Source organism: Nesoenas mayeri (genome assembly GCF_963082525.1).
Source record: "Nesoenas mayeri genome assembly, chromosome: 7".
Classification (NCBI taxonomy): Eukaryota; Metazoa; Chordata; class Aves; order Columbiformes; family Columbidae; genus Nesoenas; species Nesoenas mayeri.
The window spans coordinates 20,439,378-20,462,431 of record NC_137551.1 but is presented as its reverse complement, the minus strand read 5'-3'; positions in this window follow the sequence as shown (position 1 = coordinate 20,462,431).

The following is a 23,054-nucleotide window of genomic DNA, read 5'->3' as shown; positions in this document are numbered from 1 at the left end:
GGAAAGAGGAAAAAAAGTATTAAAAATTATAGAGGTAAACCCCCTAAAATTACAAAAACAGATTAAAAATCTTATTTCATAGTTGCTTCCTAAAACCCGTTGGTCTAGCATGAAAGCTTTAAGTGTATTGCTATACTGGAAGTCACCCTCTTTCCCAGTCTCCCATCAATACCTCTGTTACAGACACTCTATATACCAGAAGTGCTTCCTGAATCAGAAATAGCTGCAGAGTTGGTTTTTTTTGTGTTAATGCAGGGGTAACCTCACAGTTGTGGTCTCATGCAAATATTTAATATTTATTTATACCTTTGAAACCAGATCCTCAAACAAAATATCAAACAAACAGAAATTGTGTCAGATACAGCTGTATTAATTCTCCTATCTTTCCTCATTTTTGCGTAACTGGGGCTCTGTTTCATCAGATCACTTGAGCTCCACAGTCTTACTGATTTCAATGAGACTGACATGTTATTGAATACATTCTTATATGCTTTACTCACTACTGAGGAAATTAAATGTATGCTTAAATAGTTTACTGAAGCAGTTCAATGTTCTTTGCCTGCCTTTTAAATATGAGAGTATGTGTATGTATATTCACGTCTATACAGGCATAAATATACACACATGCACAATGTCACTTAGCTGACTAGCCTGTAAGTAGAGCAATAAATCTACTCAAAAATTTTCTAGAACCAAGTTGTCTCAGTATTGGAGCTCTGCCTCACCAGAGTTTTGCTGTATAAACCTTTGCATTATGTAGAAGTGCTGCATGCCAGACCTTCTAGAGAGGACAATTTCATATGGCTTCCTCTCTTACTAAAGCCTAACATCAATAATGGATAAAAATTGGAAAGTTCTGTTGCTGCCTAGGTTTTGTGGCACATGGAATGGACTATAATGATGTCAAACTTTCACCATGTTTGACGTGGTAATCAGATCTCATCTTCAGGTAGGTTTATTTGATGCCTGATAGCAAAAGGTATTCAATAGTCCCAAGAAAATGTAGGACAGTTCTCTGGCAAGCTTGCTGTTTCCATTTTGGGAAGGTCTAAAATTCTATTTTAGTTCTTCTCTTTCCTCTAAATCTCCAGGTTCCTGATAATCTGTATCAATCTCCATGTCTTTTACATCACCAGTTTTACCATTCTGGTTTCACCGTATGCTCCTGATTTTCAGCCATGTTCATCATTTAGTATCTGGTCTCCTTTCAGTTCAGTCTGCATTTGTTTCCTTGAGTTATACTGTTATGTGCACATTATTTAATTTCAAGCTTCATTTACTTTATCCCACTGATCAATTATATATGGTACTTAAGGTACAAGCTGTAGCATACATATAGCCAGCTGTAGGGTCTATAGCATTCATATTCAAGGATTTATTACACCTTGTGACCTGTGCTCTTAACTGAATGAAGGAGGTGAATTTGATATTAGGTTTATATTACACGTTCTTGTTCCATTTTACTTGAGATGTTGCTTATTTTTTAACAGTCATTTAGAGTTAAGAGATCCAATGGATCTTTTTCTTCAGGTTATGTCTATGTGGACACAGCTCTGTGTATATGTAGCCCCTAAGCAGCTACATGCAAGAAGTCAACAGAAGCAACAAAATGCTGCTCAGCATAGTTGAGGAGGAGGATAAAGCTGTCTGGGTGGTGCACTGGCCTGTCCTGTGGTGGGTGAGCACGCTGACCCTGCTTCATCATAATGCTTGCACACACCTTGCCATGCAGGAATGTCATCTTTGAGTTTTAATTGCTCGGTGTTGGGAATTGTGAGCATCTTGACAATGAACTCATTTGATTTCAGCCAGATTCTCATAAAGAAAACGTTTTCTACAAACTACTCAGTGTAGTTATTGTTTGCAACCTCTATCTTTACCTGCTTTTTCTGGTTTGACTGCTCCTGCGCATCTAGCCCATCAGGAGGCATTGCACTTGGGCTGCTGGTAAAGTTCGACTCTAGGATTTTCAGCATGGAAAGCCTAAGAATGTGCTAAACTGAAGTACCAACAGCCAAAGGCAGAACAAGCTCAATACAAGAGAAGTGAATGACGATTTTGCTTTGTGATGCTTTTTTAGAAAAGCGTTTGGTGTAGTTACAGTTTTGATGCAAGAGAGCTCTTAAGTCTTTTTTTCTTACAGTCCTAATTAATTATGCTTGGAGACACAAGGGAGTTAATAATTAACTTCTAGATGTTGAATTATCTATGCTGACTGGGAATTGAAGTACCAGCTATTAATATTACTTTCTGCACATTCAGTAACAAATAATTACCCTTTATTGAAAAATAGTTTCATAATGTGATATAAACCACAGTGGAGTTAAAACAACAAATACATTTGTTAACAAAATAACAATTTCAGAAGTTGTTTTTTTCCAGAATGCCATTCATTTCCAAAGGGAATAATTGAGTAGCTTATAGAAAATTCAATTTGGTGTCAATCCTTCAAAGTAACTTATGCTACTATTACATACCTACATTGAAGATCCTGCTGTATTGCTGACATAAGGTAGAAATTTAAGTCTTAAGGCCACAGGACCCTTCTTTTGTTCCAGGAGTGCGGAAACCTCTGAAACATAGTCTTATCACTCTGTATGGCTCTGTGTTTTGCTTTCAATAACAGTGGAGAGTACTGAGGTAGGTTTTGACTAATCTCTGAATTTTCTCAGTTCTACTGATTTATGTATAAATTCCATATTTTCCCTGCTATTATAAATGTGAAGCTTTTTGTCCCTGGAGTCTGTTTCATGCAGACAACTGCATGATGTCCTGTTTTGAGTGTTCTCAGTTTAATTCACTCTGAAACCAAGAAAGATCCTTTTCCTCTTTGAATCCATGGATAAAGTGTGCAATCAATTGTTTCTAGTGAGCTCTGAAGCACTGAAAGATACTGGGACCATAAAACTACAAATTCAGCTCATTAAATGAGATCACATTACCAAAGGTTAATAAATCAGTTTTTGAAGTGCAAAACACTTATAATCTTTCCTCCTTTGTGTTACATAATGAATCAGTTGTAAAATGGTGTTTTTCTTCAAATTCATTAAATTTCGGTTTCCGTTCTAAAACACTTTGACATATGACACCAGTTAGAAAGGCTTTAATCAGTAGCTCAGAACTGTTAATCTTTAATTAGAAATGTCATTCACCTGTTACAAAACTTAAATTTTGAGAATCTGAATTGCATGTGTGCTAAACTACATAACTTCTTGAACCTCTACCTCATATCCTTTTCATCAGTAAAGGCAACGATCAAGTTTAGAGTAAAGGCTTTATTTATCTGTGAATCTGCACATGTCAATAATTTCTAATTAATGAGACTTAATTACTCGTTTTGAAAGATAGCAAAAAGTACAAAGACAAAAACTAAAACTGATCTTTTAATCCCATACTTTTTACTTACTGGTTTAAATTCTAAGTGGAAAGGTGATTTAAGAATTTCAGTTTAATAATATTGCACATCCACTAAAAATTCATTCAACTGCCAATTTTTAGAATACTTTTAAAGAGAAAGTGAACGTCTGAAAGCATTTTCATTTTTAATTTTTTGTTACTGAATCACCATCCTGGCAGATCAAAGGGGGTGTAGGAGGAGAAATTTTCCTGTAATTTGGTCCTTTGTGACCTTTAGTAACCGGCATAAACTAGAACTTGCCAACGTTAATTAACATGGTGTATAGGATACAGGGATGCGGGGACATGCACCTAGAGTCAGCTATGCAACTCATAGCATATTTTATCAACCACAGGCTCATCATCTTGAGCTACTTATATGCTGAAAATAATCCATAGTAAAAAAATGTGTGCTCCGATTCTCTCTTCCTATAAGAGAGAGAAAATGAAACCTGCATCTCGTAGTAAATAACAGGAACAAGCTTGCTTCATGAGTCCTTGTGGATTCAAATCAGTCAGCTAGCAGACGTGTTTGGCACCAGCAAAAGACACAGTTGTTTGTTTTCACTATAATCCACAAAGGGTATATATGCTCCAGTTTCTTTCAAAACCTTTATAACCAAGAAGTACTGTAGTCTGTACTACAAGTTAAAAAGACGGAAATATTTATCAAATGTCAGTTGGGGAACAAAGATACCCATATGAGTTTGTAATCTCAGGACCATTTTCTCAAATAAAGGCTTAATCTTTCTTTGTGCTTTATCAGAACTTTTCAGTCTTTTCTATTACTTTGTTCACTAAACCACAGTTTAGGCTCTACAGACTGTAACTTGTAGATAAGAGTTTTAAGGCTAAATGGGAAAATGTATATCTGTGTGGGTTGCTGCGTATGGAACTATAGCAGAAAAAGATAAATACATTTTTGGAGCTGATTCAGGTTATTTTTCTTCTAGGTATGCATTTTACAGCCTGCTGCGCTGTTTACCCAGCTAATTAGGTAGGGCAATTCAGGGAAATGGAGAAGATTTGATCTGTTTACAGCCTCTTCTATGTGCTAATTTGGCAAACTAAACAATGTTCTTTCACCTTGTCAATTATCTCGGGCAGTTCTAAATGGAGCATTTTAAAGGCCATGGTGTTCCTTTGTGGCAACAGAATAAATTTGAAAACCACTTTAAAACTTGTTTTAATATAAAAGCTTTTATGCTTAACAGTTTGAAGATCTTTCACCCAGAAAAATCATATTGGAGTGGAAGAGGCTGCACATTATGAAAGTTGCAGTCAATTCTTAATTTTTCAATATAGTGTTTTGATATTTTTGAAGCTGTTACCTAGGCTTATCCTGCCAAATCCAAGCTTATAGTATGTAAAATATTAATGTATGATGTGCAGCACATACTTTGTTAACTTCAGTTATGCTCTGTGAAAGCATTTTTGCCACCTGAACTTCTGTGGATAGCTAGGAATCAGTGATAAATTCACTAGGATAAATCCAAATAATTGAGTTTGCCTGACTTCTGTTAAGAGTTCCAAGTGCTGAGCGTTAGGATGCAGAACATTCTTCATAAGACCTCACTGAAGCAAGTAATATCACATCAGTACTAATGTAATGGCCAAATAAATGCCTCTGGTCCAAAGGCCTCCCTATAAGTTTTATTTTTCAAGTTGTGCTTAATGCATATTCACAGCACTTGCTTAGTTTTTCATTAATGGGCAGAATATCAATGCTTTCTTGTGAAGCTTCAGCTGTCACTTAGATGTGACGGAACTTTTGCATTTTGAGGGTATGTTTGTAAATCAGAGCACAGACATATGCTGCAGTAAACAATCAGCACACAAACTAAGCTGAGCTTCTCCTCTAGGCTCTCTCTTTGGGTTTATTTGGCCTTCCTTCCTCCTTGCAACCTTGCTACAGCAAATTCACTTCCTACTCTGCTTTTTTCAGCGGGAAATTAACTGTTCTGCTTTTTCATAAAGCATATGGGAATGAAGATATACTAGTCTTGCTGAAGTAAAACTGAATTAATGAATAATCTTACTTAAGATGATCTTTACAATAAATGTGTGGTTACTTTTGCATGGGAAATGTCAGCTGTTGATCAGTGTCAGACACAGTGATTAAATTGTGTAAAGGAAGATGTTCCAGCTTAAGGGCTCTGGCTTTATAGTGGCAGGATCAGACTGGGTATTTGGTCTGAAAAAGAGGGCCTTGAGAGTGAAAGGAGACATTGAAGTAAAGTGTAGCAATAAATTTAGGAAAAGAGTTTCCAGAAGAGTCCTAAAAGGAGGATTTGATAAGAAACAACAATATTTTATAGGGTTAGAAAATAACCTTCCAATAACACATTGAGAAACATCATGAGGAAATGACCTGTTAAAACAGTCACTTTTCTGAGTCGTATATCTGCATCCAGGTAGGATAAAATTATATGAGGAAAGACAGTTATTATCATATGCTGGCATGCTCTGAGATGCAGGAGTAATGTGTATAGCAACAAATAGCTGCAGATTATTTCAGCACAATTTTGAATACATTTATTTTCGTAGTTTTTAAATGAATAATCAATAACGGATCAAAATATCCATAATGGATCAAAACGTTCATATTCAATGAGTACTTTATATGAAAAGCTAGTGGACATATAGCATTAAAGCCTTTGAAAAGTAAATACAAGCTAGTAACTCGAGCAGCAAGATTAACATAGAATTAAAGGCTTTAGATAAATCACTAAAATATACGTGTTGGTTGATTTTGGTTTTCATCTTAGAGAAGTTCACTATCTATATGCAAATCACCAGTAACACTGGGAGTTTTTTTATTTACCATAATTTTGAAATGCATCATAACAAAGGAATTACTACTGTTGCTAATAAAAACATGTCTTCAAATACTCAAAAATGAAAAGTTGCAAGTGAAAGTTTAAGATGCTCTCTGGTAAGCTACATTAATGAATGTAATCATTCACTGTAAAATAACATTTTTATCCCTGTGGTAGCTGCACAGTGGCTCTATCGACTTAGTAATTCTCATTACATTTTAGTCAATCCTCAGAGAGAACAGTATATGTTTTCATTAATTAAAGTTAGTAATATGATATCCATTACTTCATCCACATGTTTGTGCCAGCATACTTTGAAAATAATTGTATCAAATCCAATGTAGAGCTTAACTTCTTAGGTGCCTGATGCCCAAAGTGAAATGTCAGTGCTCATCTTTGGTATATAGGCTTCTTCTGCAATGTCTGAAGAGGGGCTGGAAGCCTCAGGGTGGAATCTGAGAGCAATAAAGCTTCCTTCAAATAGCCATTATAATATTTGAAACTGCTTTCTAACACTGGGATATGCCTACTCTTTTTTTGATTCATTCCTAGAGATGGGCATCTATGCTCTTTTCTTCCAAAGATTTCAGTGAAGCTTTCTATTTCATTGAAAGGGCAACTGTACCGTGGACAATTTGTAGGAAAAAAGTTAGTGTTTGTAACACTCACTATGGACAGTGATCCTTACCCTAAGAGAGCTGAACCTGAGCTGCCTCTCAATAACACACAAGGTCTTCTGATTTGGTGGTGGAATGGTTTCAGTTTCTGTCTTTTGATGAATGATCCTTTACAGGGAAAAATATTGGAGATCTGTGGGCCAAACAGAATCTGCAGAGGCTGTCCTTTTCAAGAAACTGATCACTCTCCATATCTTAATCTTCATAATATTTTAGATGAGTGACAAGCTTGTAGTTGGACATTTTTTCTCCAATGATTCATCTATAAATCATAATGAATAAAATTATTTTCTTTAGCTTATTGCTATCCAGTTGAAAGTTGTTATTAAAATTTCGTTTCCTACCAGTAATTACTCCTCAGAAATTATATTTTATTCAGTCTGTAAATCTACTGCACCACTCATAATGCTATTATACCTGTGGCATTGTAATAGCAAGAGTGAAAATCAAATCAACATTCTGCTGACAGAATAAGAGCAGTAAATGTTGATCTAATGAATACAGAGTGGGCATATGTAAATGGCTTAGGAGAGGAGAGAGGTTCTTGACATTTCTCATTCTAAGTATAGATTAACCTAAGTTTTACTGTGTGAAAGAAACTTACACAGTTCATCTGCCCTGGCTGTAACTTCATCAGAAAACATTTAAGAATGGCTTCATATTCCTGCTAAAACATAAGTAGTGGTTAATAGATGTTTAGCTTGACAAGAATAAATTAAGAACAAGGATAGTGCAAAGATTCCTTTCTGTTCAGTTAAATGACAGCTAGACTCAGAAAGGTGGGAACTGGAAAGCTAAGGTTTTTTTAGCTCTTCTCCATTCCTACCAACTACCTCCTCAGAGGGAGGTCGATGAGTTCTTTCACAGAGGTCACTTATCCAAGAAAAAAGTTAATTGTGGCTTGGTGTGCCCTGGGAAAAAATTGGTGACCTGACTTTGAGCATGGGGTCTGTAGGACTCACTGAGCTCTTGTTCCTCAGCAATTTGTGCTTCGAGGTTAGACATGCCCTGTGGCGTGCTCCAGAGCTGACCAGAGCAGGAGGCATGTTGGTCTGTGCCCCATCTTGGTGCCCACACACCCTGCTCCCCTCCCCATGCGTGTAGTTGGGGGACCAGTGCTGGGGAGAAAACACGCACTCAGGTCTTGTGGTACACACCCTGAATGCACTTCTCTGTGTTCAGGTGCTGGGAGGTCTCTAGACTGAGAATGCAGGTATAGCCTGCTTTGTTTCTATTTGGTCTGGAGTACTGCATAGGTATGTTTAGGGTCTCAAATGCTTCTTTCACCAGCTTTTCTCCCATATGATTTCTTACTATGATTTATGTTGCTGTTTGTGTCTTTCATGTTTTCTGAATCTAGTAATTGAAACTATAAGGGATGTGGTTTGCTACAGAACAACTCAAGTGGTTACACATAAAACTATTTTTTTTTTGAGAGCAGTTTCAAAATACTCTGTCTTCTAAAAATGTCTTTTATGATGTGCTGAAAAAAATGGTCATATGTGACTTCCTCATTTATTGGTTTATTTTGATTTAGCTGGAAATCATCTCTGTTTACTTGAGTAAATACCCAGCCTAGATACTTAGATACATAACATTTTTAACAAAAGAATTCAGATAGGTAGTCAAGTATAGGAGGTGTTGACTAAAGAAATAAGCACTGATACAACAGAGGGAAAAGGAAGAAAACACTTTCCACAAACAAAATTTGTTATAAAATGTGTGAATATGGTTTCCTGTGGATGTCTCAAGACGGATGCTCTCTATGCATTGAGTAGGTCATCAGAAGCATAATATAGATGTCAAGTGTAGTCTGAAGGTCTGGATTATCTAAAACATATTTGGGTTGAGGCTTGTATTATAGATCAGTAATTACCAGCCTGTGGCTATTGAACTATCACTGTGAGTAAAAACTCTGAAAATGGTCTGCAAATTGCAGGAAAAAAGTGTTTAAAGGGAAATAACAAAACTGTATAGTATTCATATATGCAATCCTGCAAGGAAACAAATAAAATGAGTGTCAATGATACAAAATAAAATACAAATACTCTTTGTTTATAAATGAAAATAATTTTGTCTACACTAGTCAAGGTCTTTGGATTTCTTTAAAAGAAATCTTTCTTTGGTCATCCATTTTTAATGAGCAAGACACTAATATCAAAGGATTTCCTAGACAATATGATGTATGACTTCTTTAAATAGAGCTATAAGTAAATTTATATTTAGATTGTTACTTAAGAAATGTGACAAAATGTCCTTTTTGGTCTGAGTAATCTTCTCTGGAATGAAATGTAACTAAAATTTTGAGCATTTGCCCCTCGCTTAAAAGGCTTGAATTGATGAAATCAGCTTTTGCTCAGGAGCAATTAATCTCAACCTACTCAGTATGGCCTGAACCAGTGTTTTTTGTAGCAGTGCTTGTGCTGAAGAAACCAAACCATGCTTTCATCAAGAGAGTTGTTAGAATTTCTCATCTATCATTCTTTCAGTTCAGTGCTATCCAACAAGTGTAGGTACATTTCTTAATGTTAATTTTGATACAGTAAGGATTTTAAATGAGCCAAGCTGAAAAAAATCAGACACTTTTTATACATGAGAATGTCTTCCATTAATCTAAATTAAAATCACTTAAACAAATGGATTCTCTATTTTGTGCAGCATTAGTTCAAAGAAAGCACATGACATGGAGATTAGTATTCAGTAGACTTCTTATTTTATTGTATAAAAGTAATTACCTTTTAAATACTATCCAAATTAACATTTTAATATCCCTCTGGGTTTACACATTTTAAAAGTCTAATATAACTCACTACCTAATACAGAAGAACCCTATTTCCTTTTTTACTAAATTAGTCTGCTGTATAAATTTGAATAATTTGCAATGCAAGTGGCAACAATTCTTTTTTACGAATAAGACTCATATTACAACCGAAGACACTCAACATTTTCAGCGTGTGCCTCTTACAACTTGAAGAACTTGATTTCCTTATATTTATATATTTTTATAAGCTATTTGTGGGAAAATAGTCTCTTATGTCAACTGTTTTTACTTTTTACTAGATCTCATCAAGGAAATATATATTACTTGAAATATATAGAGTTCCAGCTCAATCCTCTGGTGACTTTTGCATATTAAAAGTCCCAGCTGACTGAAGTAATATATAAAATTCACTTTTATCTATTGAACTTACCAGGAATATCTGACTGTTTTCATATTATTCATATATATGTATTTTCATGCTTTCCAGTGCATCTTGTGATAATAAGAAAAACTTTATTCTCTTATAATTGTATTTATTTTTTTCTGAGATCTGAAGCAAATTAAGCAAATTGGCGTAGGAATACAGCTAGCTAATATAGCAAGAATGTTACACTAGAATCAAGGGGGCAGCTAGGAAAAGGCTTTACTTTTGTAAAGAACAGATCAAACTGGACAAATAAACAGAGTACGAGGGAAGTACAATAGAAATAGAAATAGAATAAAGGTGTAGTAGGCTGGTCCACCAAACATCTCAGCTGTCTTTTGAGCCCAAGAATACACGTGGAGAACAAGACAGGCTGGGGCACATAGTTAAAGATATGGGGTTTAGACAAACTTTTGGGAAATTCATTTTATTTATTAAAATTGACAAATGCAGTGATAGATACCATAAGGCAGCCCTGTGAAAATGCAAACTGCTCACTGCAATGTCCCAGAACATACTCAGTGACAGAGCTGGAAAGGCATCTTGTATAGACCCAGAACTGTGAGTCTGAGCCTTGTTTCTGGCATTATTTAGTCTGTTGGGCTTCTATCTATGGCCCAGGGACATGGATTTTGTCAGTGTAGGGCAGGACCATGTGCTGCTTTTGTACTACTGGCTACAGAAACTGTTGAAATCTTGTCTCATTATCCCAGTAGGCTAACTAATCTCTTGACTTCTTTTGATCAGCCTAACTTCTTTAGTCTTCTAAAATATTATATGCATTATTTGCTAGTCTTGAAACACATACTTAGCCTTGAGTAACTCTTCCAGTTACTGAGGGGGTTTCTGTGCTGGTTTGAGAGAGGTGCCAACCTGATAGCTACAGGAGGAAAAAAATGAGCTTCATCTTGTATGACGAAGTATCAGTGTTGTGTAGTTCCAAATGCTCTCTGTGTTGTCTACATGTCTGAAAACTCCTGTTTGAAAAAACACTTTATGAAAAAATCAGAACTCCAACTTTATAGGTCCATGTTGCCACAACTTATTCTAAAATATTATTGTATTTTCTGCAAGACTCTGGGAATTTAATAGATATTAAAAGAAATGAATGTTTGTTAGCTAACAATTTGTTGCCTTCTTTTCATGAGGCAGTACCATTCTAAACTATGAGGCATAAATTGTGTGTGTTATATAGATGTATACATGTATCTGTCTAGAATTGTAGGTGCCTAACAGCTTCAAGCTCACTCTCTTTTGCCCTCTGGTACATCTCTCCTAAAATATAAATATTTACTTAAGCTTAAAATAACATCATTAAAAATACTCATGAATTTTCACAGAAAGATGTCACTGGTAGCATTTGTTTATTGTTTGTCTGGGGTGTTTGTTTTAAATAATTAAAGTTATTCATATGAGGTGTAAGTTTTCCATTTCACTTGAAGTTAAGGTTTTGACATGACAACATGAACAAGGAAAGCAACAGCCTAATTAATCTAAGTAAAATTGTTTCATTGCCCTCGTGTAATGAACATACTAGTGAGACCATGAAGCTTAAAAATGAGTTTCAGAGTGTGACCACTGCTCTTTATATTAAGATTTTGGGGTTTTAAAAGAAGAAACCCTTATTTCTTTCTTTTCCTTTCCTTTTTTTTCTTTTTTTTTTTCCTTTTTATTTTTTTTTTTTTTTCTTCTTACTGTTAGATTTGTGGATCTATTGTCTCCTTTTCTCATTTGGTCCAGTTATAATATTATTTGCCAGTGTAATTTTGACTTCAGCTGAGTTTCTCTGAATGTATGCTCATGTAATTCAATCGGAACTGGTTCGTTTGCCATTGACAATAACTGTCCCATTTCCTGTTAAACGCTTAAGTCTAACCAAGTGAAAAGCATTGCAGTGTCATTCCCTTTAGGAAATAAAGCAAATTACAAGACTCATCTTGCTTCAAATACGGAGTTCGGAGTGATTAGTTTATCAGTGAAGTCCTGAAAGGAGTCTTGCTGATCTAGTACAGTAGAAAGACACTACTTTGGTGCTCTCTTCTGTAACAACAGGAGTTAGCTTAGGCTGTCAGGATAGCAAGCAGAAGGTGGGTTTGGGTCTCTGTCCTAGGTTTGCATAGACCTAGCATGAATAGATTTCCATTTCCTATTTAACTCTTGTTGATAAGTAAAGAATTGGCCTCTGCTGGTATGCCTGGCTCCTTATTTAGATAACTATTGTGAACTCAAATATTAATTTAAACACAGGAAATCAGAGCTTTAATGGCATATGTAGTCAGCAGATGATTTAGCAGCAGCATTTTTGTTAGTCTGGAAGTAGGAGACTAAGTTATCACAAATCGTATGGCTATGAAAATAAGGCAAGTGCACATAGAGATATACCATTGGAGAAGATAGCCTTTAGGAATGGTACATCCCACTGTATTGTGTGATGTATAGCCACTCATAGTTTAGAAACTCTGAGAGGAAATGAATATGAGCAGCTCAAAAACAACAAAAAAATATTCAAAGGCATATTTAAGGAATGATCCCTTGAATCAATTTTCCCTGAGACAAATGATCATTAACATTTGCCCATTTAATTTTTGTCAAGTTAAAGTGCTTTGTTTTGATTGTAACCAAACATTGGCAGAAATAACTTTTCTTAAACACATTTTAAAAAATAACAAATTTTGTAAGTCTTAGTCCAGTCTGGCCAGCCAGGAAGACAAAAAACTAAATGCTGTGTAAATTCTCCAGCCTTTTATAATTATTTGAGTTAAAATGAGAGAAAACTTTTTTATAAATTGTCAGATCAAGAAAATCACATTAAAGCAATTGTATTTGTAAATTAACTGTAGTGTAATACATGTGTATTCTGATTCTGTCTCTTAACTTTTGCCAGAATGTAACTGAAGGCAGCTTTTTTAAAAGGTTAGGGAGAACAAACCATATGTATGTTAACAAGTAAACAGGTATCTGCTTTGTACAACAGAATGCTTTTCCAAAAATTGGTCTTTTATCATTACCTTTCTCAATCCCATTCTAGGTACACAGCATCTCTAACACAAGCCTTGCAAGCAGCTTACAGAGCCACCATTTCTTTGAAAACCTCTTTTTTGTAGTACAGCAAAATACATTTGGTACCACTGATAATCCCAGTTACTAATATCACTGTTCCAATCTACAAGCATGGTAAACATAGGTGAATGTTCTACATTATTTAATGTGGTGGAAATCTGTACAGTGCTTTATCTTTGAGCTTTATTTGCATTTTTGTTCCCCACCCCATGTGCCAAACTCTTATTGCTGAAGTGATTTGGCTTTCTCAGGCAGAAAACTATTTTCATTTGTATATAGCAGCTCTTTTCTCCATAACAAACAAGATGTGACTACTTCCAGTATAAATGTGTTTAATGTAATGTACTGAGCTCATGGAGTATTTTTAGTACATTCTCATCAAAAGAAGATGAAGTACGTAATAAATCTATTGAGTTCTTCAGAAGCCAACTCTTCATTTTTCTTGTTCCAGTTCTGGCTTGCCTTTTTCTGGCTGCTTTAATGCACATTTGGTCATCAGTCTCTTTCTCTGGAGAAATCGGGATTTCTCCTGTTTTTAAAAAAGTAGAAGAATTAGGTGAGAAATATCCTGGACCAGCTAAAAGTCCTGATCCAGATACCAAGGGAATACATGGAAACATTTCTGAAGAGGCAATTAGATCGTGGTTAATGAGATACCTCTCAGTGGTGCTGTAAAAAGGAGGAAGCTATGGGAAAGCAGACGATTGTGGTGGTGGTTTTCAAGTCCTTTGTATTCATCTCATTTCAGGTTGCTGTAAGAACTGAGGAAGTTCCCAGTCCATTTTACACAATTCAGTAACACAAGCCCAAAATTACTTCAGAAATGTAGCTGGTTTTATTGAGAGCCCAAAATCTGGCCCAGCCTTCCAGCCCCTAGTGGCAGCACAAGCCTACATGTATCACTGCTCATGGGGACCTCATGCATGCAAGAGACAGACAAAGGAGCCAGGGCGGTAATGAAAACTTCTCCCTCAATTTCATAAAATCATCTATAGACAAATAATTTGGGGACAGACGTTTTAGCAGGGCCTGTTGCGATAGGACAAGGGGTAATGGTTTTACACTAAAAGAGGAGAGATTCAGGTTAGACATGACGAAGAAATTTTTTACAATGAGGGTGGTAAACACTGTAACTGGTTGCCCAGAGAGATAGTAGATGCCCCATCCCTGGAAACATTCAAGGCCAGGCTGGACAGGGCTCTGAGCAACTTGATCTAGTTGCAGATGTCCCTGATCGTTGAAGGAGACTTGGACTAGATGACCTTTGAAGGTCCCTTCTAACTCAAACTATTCTATGATTCTAATTCCTGCAAAAGCTTGGCACGGAATACACATCTTGAAATACAATGTCATTGCAGCTATCCTATCTATAACACCATCACTCTATAATTAGGGCATATCCCTGCCTCTTTTCTCAAGTTTGGTGAAGGGAACAACCAATCCTGTAGAGTAATCAGGCTGAAATATCATAACAGAAATGTCTGCGAGATCACAAGACAGGTTTTTATGGTATCCCAACTCCAGTTTTGCCTGGCTGTAGCATGCAATAAGGTGATCCTTTGTCTTGTTATAGCCTCCCTGTTGAAGCCACTAGATTATTCAAATCAGTAAGTGTATCAGGAGGAGGTATTTTTAGAGACAAGCCTGCATTCTCACTCATTTCAGATGTGTTATTGAATGAAGACATAACTTGGCAAAAATGGATCCAAATTAAAGGAAGGTAAGTAAGTAGGAACTTTTGAAAACTGAAAGGGTAATTACATCCAGGTTCAAAACCAGTTCTAAAGGAAAGCAAGAACTGAATTTTTAAAATGTTATGTTTTAGCTAATTGTAGGGCTTTTTTTAAAGACAGAATAAAATTCTGGACTTTGCATAATTTGCCTTAGGAAATGTTATTATCTGTTCATGTATTGCATTAATTGAAGGAACAACCTTATATGGACAGAAGATGAGTTATTTCATTATTATGGCTAAAAGTTTGTTTATATAAATGTTCATAATTCTAAGTGATTTTGGTGATGATTTTTGTTGTTTTCTGGGCTGACAAGATTATTTTGGAAAGAGAAGACTGATCTTAAATTAGTGCAGTATCTTTTTATTTTTTTATGTATCTAATTGAACACCTATTTTTTGGGTGTGTGGTTTTTTTGTTGTTGTTTGGTGGGTTTAGGTTTTTTGTTTGTTTTCTTTTTGTTATTTTGTAATTGCAAGTTAAAAGTCCTTAGCATGGTTTTCCACTTCTGTATATCCTACTTCAAAGAGAGAAAAATAATTTACATATTTGTCAAAAATATTGTACACATACTAACAAAAACTATGAATATTCTGTGAGGGACAGACAGGTTCTCTGCATGTTTGCGATGAAACATCCAAAAGATTTTAAGCTCTCTGTGCCTGATTCGTTCCCATGTTATTTTTTAATTAGTTCTGTTATGTTGTCTTCATAATGATAAATATTTGGGCTTCTTTAATGCCCTTAGCTTAGAGAGGCAATATGTACTTTGAATAGGTCCTCAATAGTACATCAATATACAGAAAGTTTACATCCTCTATACAACAAACACAAGCTAAGTTAAAATTATTTTACTATACCACAAAACCACAGCAACTTGCTCCAGCATTCCCTAATGAAAGTCTCCATCAATTAAATATGCTAGGAAAACAGTCTCTAAAATTGTTGGTAAGTATCTCTTACTTGGTTTGGAAACACAAAACATTAAGACATTGATTTCAGTATTTCTAAGAAGCAACTGTAATATTTTGGTGTTGTGTGCTGTTCAAGTGTTAAGATTGCAAAAATATCATCATTGCTTTTACTGATTGGGTGGGGTTGTTTTGATTTTGCAACTATTGCTGGTAAGTAAATGTTCATTTAATGTGCCTAATTTTATCTTTTCCTTGTAGCCATCTTCAGGATGGTAGCTTTGACTGAAAAATCTCTGCTGTTTTATCACAGACCTGCCAAAATCCTGGTTAGATTAGCCAGAGTTTTCTGAGACATTAATGAGTTTGTCCAGATGCATTCTGCTATGTTTTTCTGTGCTTTAAAATACAGCTTTTCCAGAAGGGCTGGACTAAGTGTACTACAGTGGCTTTCTTTCTCTTCTCTCACAGAAAGTAAAAACAAGTATACTGTAAACACAATTTTCTGGAACTAGCAAGACCACACAACTACTGAATTAATGAAATATTGTTGGTTTTGACTGAGTAGATAGAAAACTAAAAGGAAAATATTTATTCAGTCTGGTATGTCGGTTTATAAAAGTCCAACATTCTCTTCTGGAAACTTTGATACATCTGTTTCCATCTTTTTTTTTTCTGAAGTAACTTGACTGGTTCTATGTGAAAGATCACAAACTACAGAAATAATAATCTTGATCAGTGAAGTCACTAAGTTACAAATTATCGAAATATTATGCCCTATAGTAACCATATATCAAGATACTTAAGGAATATCACAGTGGGTGTTTTTTGCTTGTGGTGAAGAAAAAGGTGATGTGGGAATCCTAAGTGTCTTTCAGTTTAAAGTAAGTAAAAGCCATTCTGCCCTGTTGGAAATATTGCTGCATGAGAAGGGGCTTGGCAATCCAGCAGGGTGGCTGAGCAGTGTGCCAGAATAGCAAGTGTGGGGAATGACAGGCTGTTTGGCAAAACGTATACAAAGCAGGTATAGAAAACAGTATAAATTCACTTCAAACTCATGATGAACCCACTCTTTAGTGGCAATAACTACTTAAGAGATTAAAATCAGTAAAGAGGTGTGTATTTCTCATATGTTGCAAAGATTGTTCTTCTAATGTAGTGTTTCTTAAGCTGTTGTTGTTGTTGTTGTTTATTTACTTAAGCCCTCCTCTTATGAAAAAATAAAAATCCAGTCCTCACCTTTCCTATCTCCTCAACCTTTGAAATAAGGACTGTCTTCTGTTCCAGCATATTAATAATTTTGCACATTAAGACTATTCCCCATGTCTCTGAAATTTCTCCATTCCCTCGCCCTGTGTCTTCCTGAGAAACACTGTTTTAAAAGATGAGAACTGATTCTTAAGCAAACTGTGAACAGGATTTGGTGACACATGGATCTTGCACATTTTCTAAGAATATTATGCTTTGAATACTTTCCTGAAATATAAGAAAAATAATATGGGAAGCAAAGTTGATAGCTAGGGGAAAGCAACAGAACAAATGGCTTTGCTTCAAAACACCTTCTAGTTCTGTACCTACAGAATCTTGGTTAGCAATCCCAAAACTTGTCTGAATAATGTTCTTGTAATGATGCTGTGCTGACCCCAATGTCTGGAGCAGGGGCTGCCTGAAAATTAATTTTCCTGCCATCAAACAGGGGGATGGAGTGAATGGATTGTATCTGCATTATTTATAGTATTAATTTGAAAAATAACTCAGTTCCCTAGGTCTCATTGTAGTAGATTTATTTTCCTCGGTTTGACATATCTTTGTGCAGGTGGTGCTAGCTAGTAAATCATCTGAACAGAGCATAAAGAACATTGCTTTGATTTTCATGAAACTGAAATGTGAAGCAATAAACTTATTATGAGATACTGCCATAAATTCACATTTTACTGCTCTCTTATTTCTGTTATTACCCAGTAAGACTCTTGCTAAACAGAGGAGTCTGGTAAGTGACAACACTGTGCTACAGTATTAAACCCACAGGCTGGTAGACTCCATGAGCTGGGAGAAAATGTTAGGAATGAGGCTTCTGCCACAGATGATCTCCCTCAAAAAAGCAATACTCAGTGAGTGAGGAAGAACAGTTTACATGATATATTGATGCTGCAACAAAACCTCAAGTTTTGTTTGGATGATGAGGAAAAATACCATGGGGAATACTATGTGTTGTTACTGATTCTACTGCAGGTTATCTGCTACTGCAGAATGGGACAGTGGTTTACAGTAGGCTAGCTATACATTTACAGAGGCAGCTGTCAGCAGGAATGGCAAGAAATATAGTCATATATGATACTTGAGAACCTCTGAGCAACAGTTGCTGATTTGACTCTGAGTAAATAGCTCACTAGAAAGAAAAAGAGATGGTAGTGTGTGGGGTGGGCAGCGATGGCTGCAAAACTAACCAAACCAAACTCTTCACAAAACCATTATCTCAAATTCTGCTCCAAGGGCATTGCTTACACTGAGGAGAATTTTTCAGTTTAAGTCTATTCATCTAGAGCTCTTACTGTGAGATGCTTTGTGCCTTGTTTATTGGGGAAAAATGACATAAATACAGCACATCTGAGCAGGATGAGACTGTTGCAAGTAAAGGAGGTTCATCCAGACCCCCTCACCTGGATCCATTGAGAACTAGTTTTACCTTTATGGATAAATTATAGATAGGGTATCGCTAATACCATATAATGAGGTGTGTAAAGGTTAAACTTTTTTGTGCCTCTTTCAGAGCTTTGCTCTTTGGCTTCTGTTTTGGCCACAGCTCGTGTTTATTTTGGGTAAAAAATGTTCATTATAATGAAAAGTGGGTTCAAGGAAGGATCCCTGGCACAGCTATGACTTAAAGTCATTTTAGGGAATCTACTTACTCAGTGGCTGCTCTCGAGGATCTTTACATACACTTTAGAGGTGAACAAAGAGACATGAAGGTCTGACTGACATCTTCCTGTGGTGATGTCTAGATAATCTTGGCAGCAATTGAAGATCTCAGTCTGCAGCTTGTGCTGGACGAAGAGGTGATCTAGAAGCTGTCAGCAGCTGCACAGCTGCTTCCTGATTTCATCAACTCCTAGCACACACTATGATAATAACTTTGAAAATGCTGCCTGAGCATTTCCCAGTATCACCTTGTTTTTACCAGTGTTTAGACATGGTGTAGCTGAGTGATCATCACTTCATCCAGTATAGCTGACTACATTCTCCCAGAAACAGCAGCCAGAAAAGGAAAAAAAAAAAACAACCCTAATCTTAAAAGTCATTGTGGTGACTCCTTCCCTGCCTGAATAAGAAGAGGTGAATTCCCACCTGAGAGCTATGGAGGCTAGACAGCCTCATGAGATCCTGGGAAGCAAACACAAGTGCAACATGTGTATGAACTGAGCACAACTGCTTAAAAAACTTGTCAGTCTAGTAAATGTCGCAAAAATTTGGTACCATTTTCCTTCCACCATCACTGTCCAGAAATCACATAGTGGTTAGAAATTAATTTTGGAACTGCCAGCTGGTAGTCTAGGGTGTGCAGCAATATGACTAAACTTTTTAATCAGAAATACTGCATGTCAGTACTGTAGTTAATAACAACTGCTGCATTGAATTTCCTCAGACAAAAAGTCTGTCTGGTAAGGGACAGTTCTGTACTGTGGTTAATGGACAATCTCATTCTCTAGGACAGCTTTTTCCAGTCTTTCTTGTTTTCCAGAATGTGTTGCCCTGTGCACCCAAGGACCAACTCCAACCTTTCCTGTCAAACACTCAAACATTACACGAAGTGACAGCTACCTTCACAGAAAGCCTGAGATTGTCCAATATTTTGAGTCTTTTGCACTCTATAGTTCAATGTGGGACTTCTCACATCTCAAACTGTGACTTAATGATAGCTGAAAGCTCCCAGGAGTGGGGTTACAGCATTAGCTGTCACTGTCATCCACATCCTTCTCTGGCTAGAGTTTGTGGATTTAGACAACATGCATTGTTTCTTAAAAAGTAAGATTGGCTTAGATTTCATTGCTTTTACATCTCAACAGCTCTTACCTAAAGTCAAGATTCACTTCATGTTGCTATTAAAAAAAAATATATATATAAAAAAAAAAAATTAAATCCAGAGTAGTACTGACTTGCAGATCCCAGCTGCCCTTTAAGCAATGAGGTAGCAAGTGTTTTTTCGCTGAGGTTGTACAAGCATGTTTTAGAAAGGTCTGCATCTTTATCCTTAAAATCTTGGATATGTACCCTGTTTGCCTCTACATTTTTGCATGTTTTTCAAAAAGTAACTATCCAATCACAAGTTTGATACTTAGAACTACTTCCATGTCTTGCTTCCAATATCTCTCCTTTCTCTGTCTTCATTCAGTTAGTCTTATGCTGGTCTCCCTATGTTCTGGCTTGTTCTGGGAGTTTTTTATTACCTTTTTTTCACTACCCCATCTATTTGATCCACCTGTCTGGCTTTCGCTTGGTAACATCTGAAAGGACACACAGACCAAGAGTGTGATTTCTTTCAGGGTTTGGAACTAGCATGTAGCAGGCTGCACGCATGATGATGTAGACTTCTGATTCACCCATTCCTATGTCACCCCTTTGTCAGAGGAACAGCAAATTATCTAATTAAAAAAAATTGCTACTTCTGTAGTTAAGTATTTTGATGCAGTTCTATTTATTTATCTTTTTAAAAAGTAAAAAATACTGTTCTTGAATATAAGCAATTATTTTCTTGTGCTGCTTATCTAAGCCTCTTTCAGCTAGAACTATCTGAAAGCATTCTCCTCTTCTCAGGGCTGTGTTACCCATGTGCTGGTACATTGTTCTAATCTTCTCAACTTCTTTACTTTTTCCCTCAAATACAGCTCCATCTAACAACAGCTTCTATTTGCCACATAGCTGTGGTTTGTTTTGGTTGTATGAAGAAACTTGGTTTTTACTTTTGTTTTTCTTCTTTCTTTCCAAACATATCTGGAGATCGGGGTGGCTGTTTACCTCCAAAAACTTCAAGGACTGACACACAGTCCATAACAACTCTTGTTCTTTCCTGGGCTCTCATTACCTGAAACAGATGGTAGAGGAGAGGTGGAGTCCTCCAGGATACTTTCCCTGAGGAAAGTAATTGCCTTTTATGACAGTTGGCCAAATGTCAAATTCTGATTCAAAAGACATATTTCATTTAAAAAAAAAAAAAATATCTTATCTGGAGGGAACGCAGCTTCTCAGACTTCCCTGTAGAATAAAAGATGTCTGAAACTTCTGCCCAGAAGCTTCAGAGTTTTAAAATCCTATTTGGAATTTTCACAGCTTTATTTATTTGCATATACTCTTATGTACCCTCACATAGCGAAAAAAATTTACAGAAGGCCTGTGAAAACTCCTCAGTTATGCTAGGAACTGAAAAAAATGATATTCTAATAGATAACAAAGTCAGAAACATAATTTCATGTCAATATAGGAAACAGGCTTGAACTGCATTCTACTCTGTACTTCAGAGCTTGTGGATATTCTGAGCTAAAATCTCCTTTTGTCCTTCTGCACATAATACTTTTGGAATACTTAAGAGAAATTGGACTATTCCAAATCAATCTGATACTTCTTTAGAAAACTTTTTTTGAAGCTGGGTTATAGTGTAACTCTAACTATTACAAAACTATGTTCCTTCTCTAAAAATGAGACAAAAACATACTTCCTGCTGTATGTATCCTAGTATATAAATCCATCTGAACGAGATGAACCTTGTTTCAGTACATGTAACTTAGGACATCAATCCAGGTCTTACGTATCTGTCACTTAGAAACTCAGGTGTTTGCAATGGTGCGTGTATGCTTTGAACAAGAGATCACGAACTTCTCACTACTTAGTTCAAATTAACATCACTGAATTCATTTAAGTCACTATGTTGTCATACTATAGAAAGCAGGGATAGAAGTTAGCCTAAAGTATTATTTGCTGCTGAAGCAATTTGATAAAAAACATGTTGTCTCCTAATTGATGTCTCAGTATCTGAAAAAGCCTTCATTCACTAATGTACTCTATGCTTCATCTGGAACATGGTGTGCGGTGCAAATTCAGTCCAGAAAAAGCATCTTGTTCTTATAAATTGTTTTAAATTTATTAATATTATAGGTTATTATAGCAATATATTACTTAATTAGTGCATTTTATATTTATACATTACTGCTAATATATTAATATAATTAATGTTTTTATTATTGTTAAACTTTAAATATAAATATTGTTATAATATTTGATCCTGATCTATTGAGGGAAGAGGTTTGTTACCCAAATCAAAAGTAGAATCACATGCTTGGGTAGGATGGGGGGGAAACAACTAGAAACAGTGGATTATCCTGATTCTAACACAAGGCAAGGCTTTATGTCATTTTAAGCAAAAGTGGTTACCAAAATCAGTTTGTAAGGATAAAGTGCAGCTGTTTCTGAATGTCATAAAGTCTTACATTTATTTTTTCCTTACTGACTTCAGAAAGGAAAGAAATCCCAAAAAGGTAGAAGAGCTTTCAAACTGACAATAAATTAACTACTGAAGTGGAACAATGACTAGCCATACATCAACAGAAATGACTTGAGCACAGACAGAGTTTCCACCTAGATTAGAGAACAGGTCTGCTGATAAAGCCAAGAAAATTAAAGAAAGAAAAGATGATCAAAGACCAGATAGCTCCTGAAATAGACTGTAAGCAGGCATATTTGTTACGTTAGAAATATAAGACAAGATCATTACCTGGTGTCATTGGCATAGCAGCACTGCAGCTAATTGTGCTGCATGACTATATGCAGCAGCAGATGTTGGTCCATGTGACTTTACTCAAACTTCAATATTCACATTGGAAATGCAATCTTTCAGTGCCATAGTTGCTGTGCGAAGGCAACATTAAATTTCACAAAGTAGTTTATTTTCAGGCAATCCAATAAATTAATCTTTAATGGACATGTGTTTTTTAATATATAATAGAGTATTTCTAAACAACATAAGTTCTTTGATCCAGCCTCTTCTTAAATTGATTGTTTTTATAATAACAAAGCAATGAATTATACTGAACTTTTCACCATTTTGTTTTTATTACAGCAAAAAATCTCTAGGATACAAGATGCATCCAACATTCAGATCTACTGAAAGTTGTTTGGGGCTGAAGGCCAAACAAAAGGGTTAGGCCAACTTTGCTCTTTCCTCACTAGTAACTCAAACATCCTGCACTGCTTTTTATCCTCCCCTTTTCTGTTTTTTTCTCTT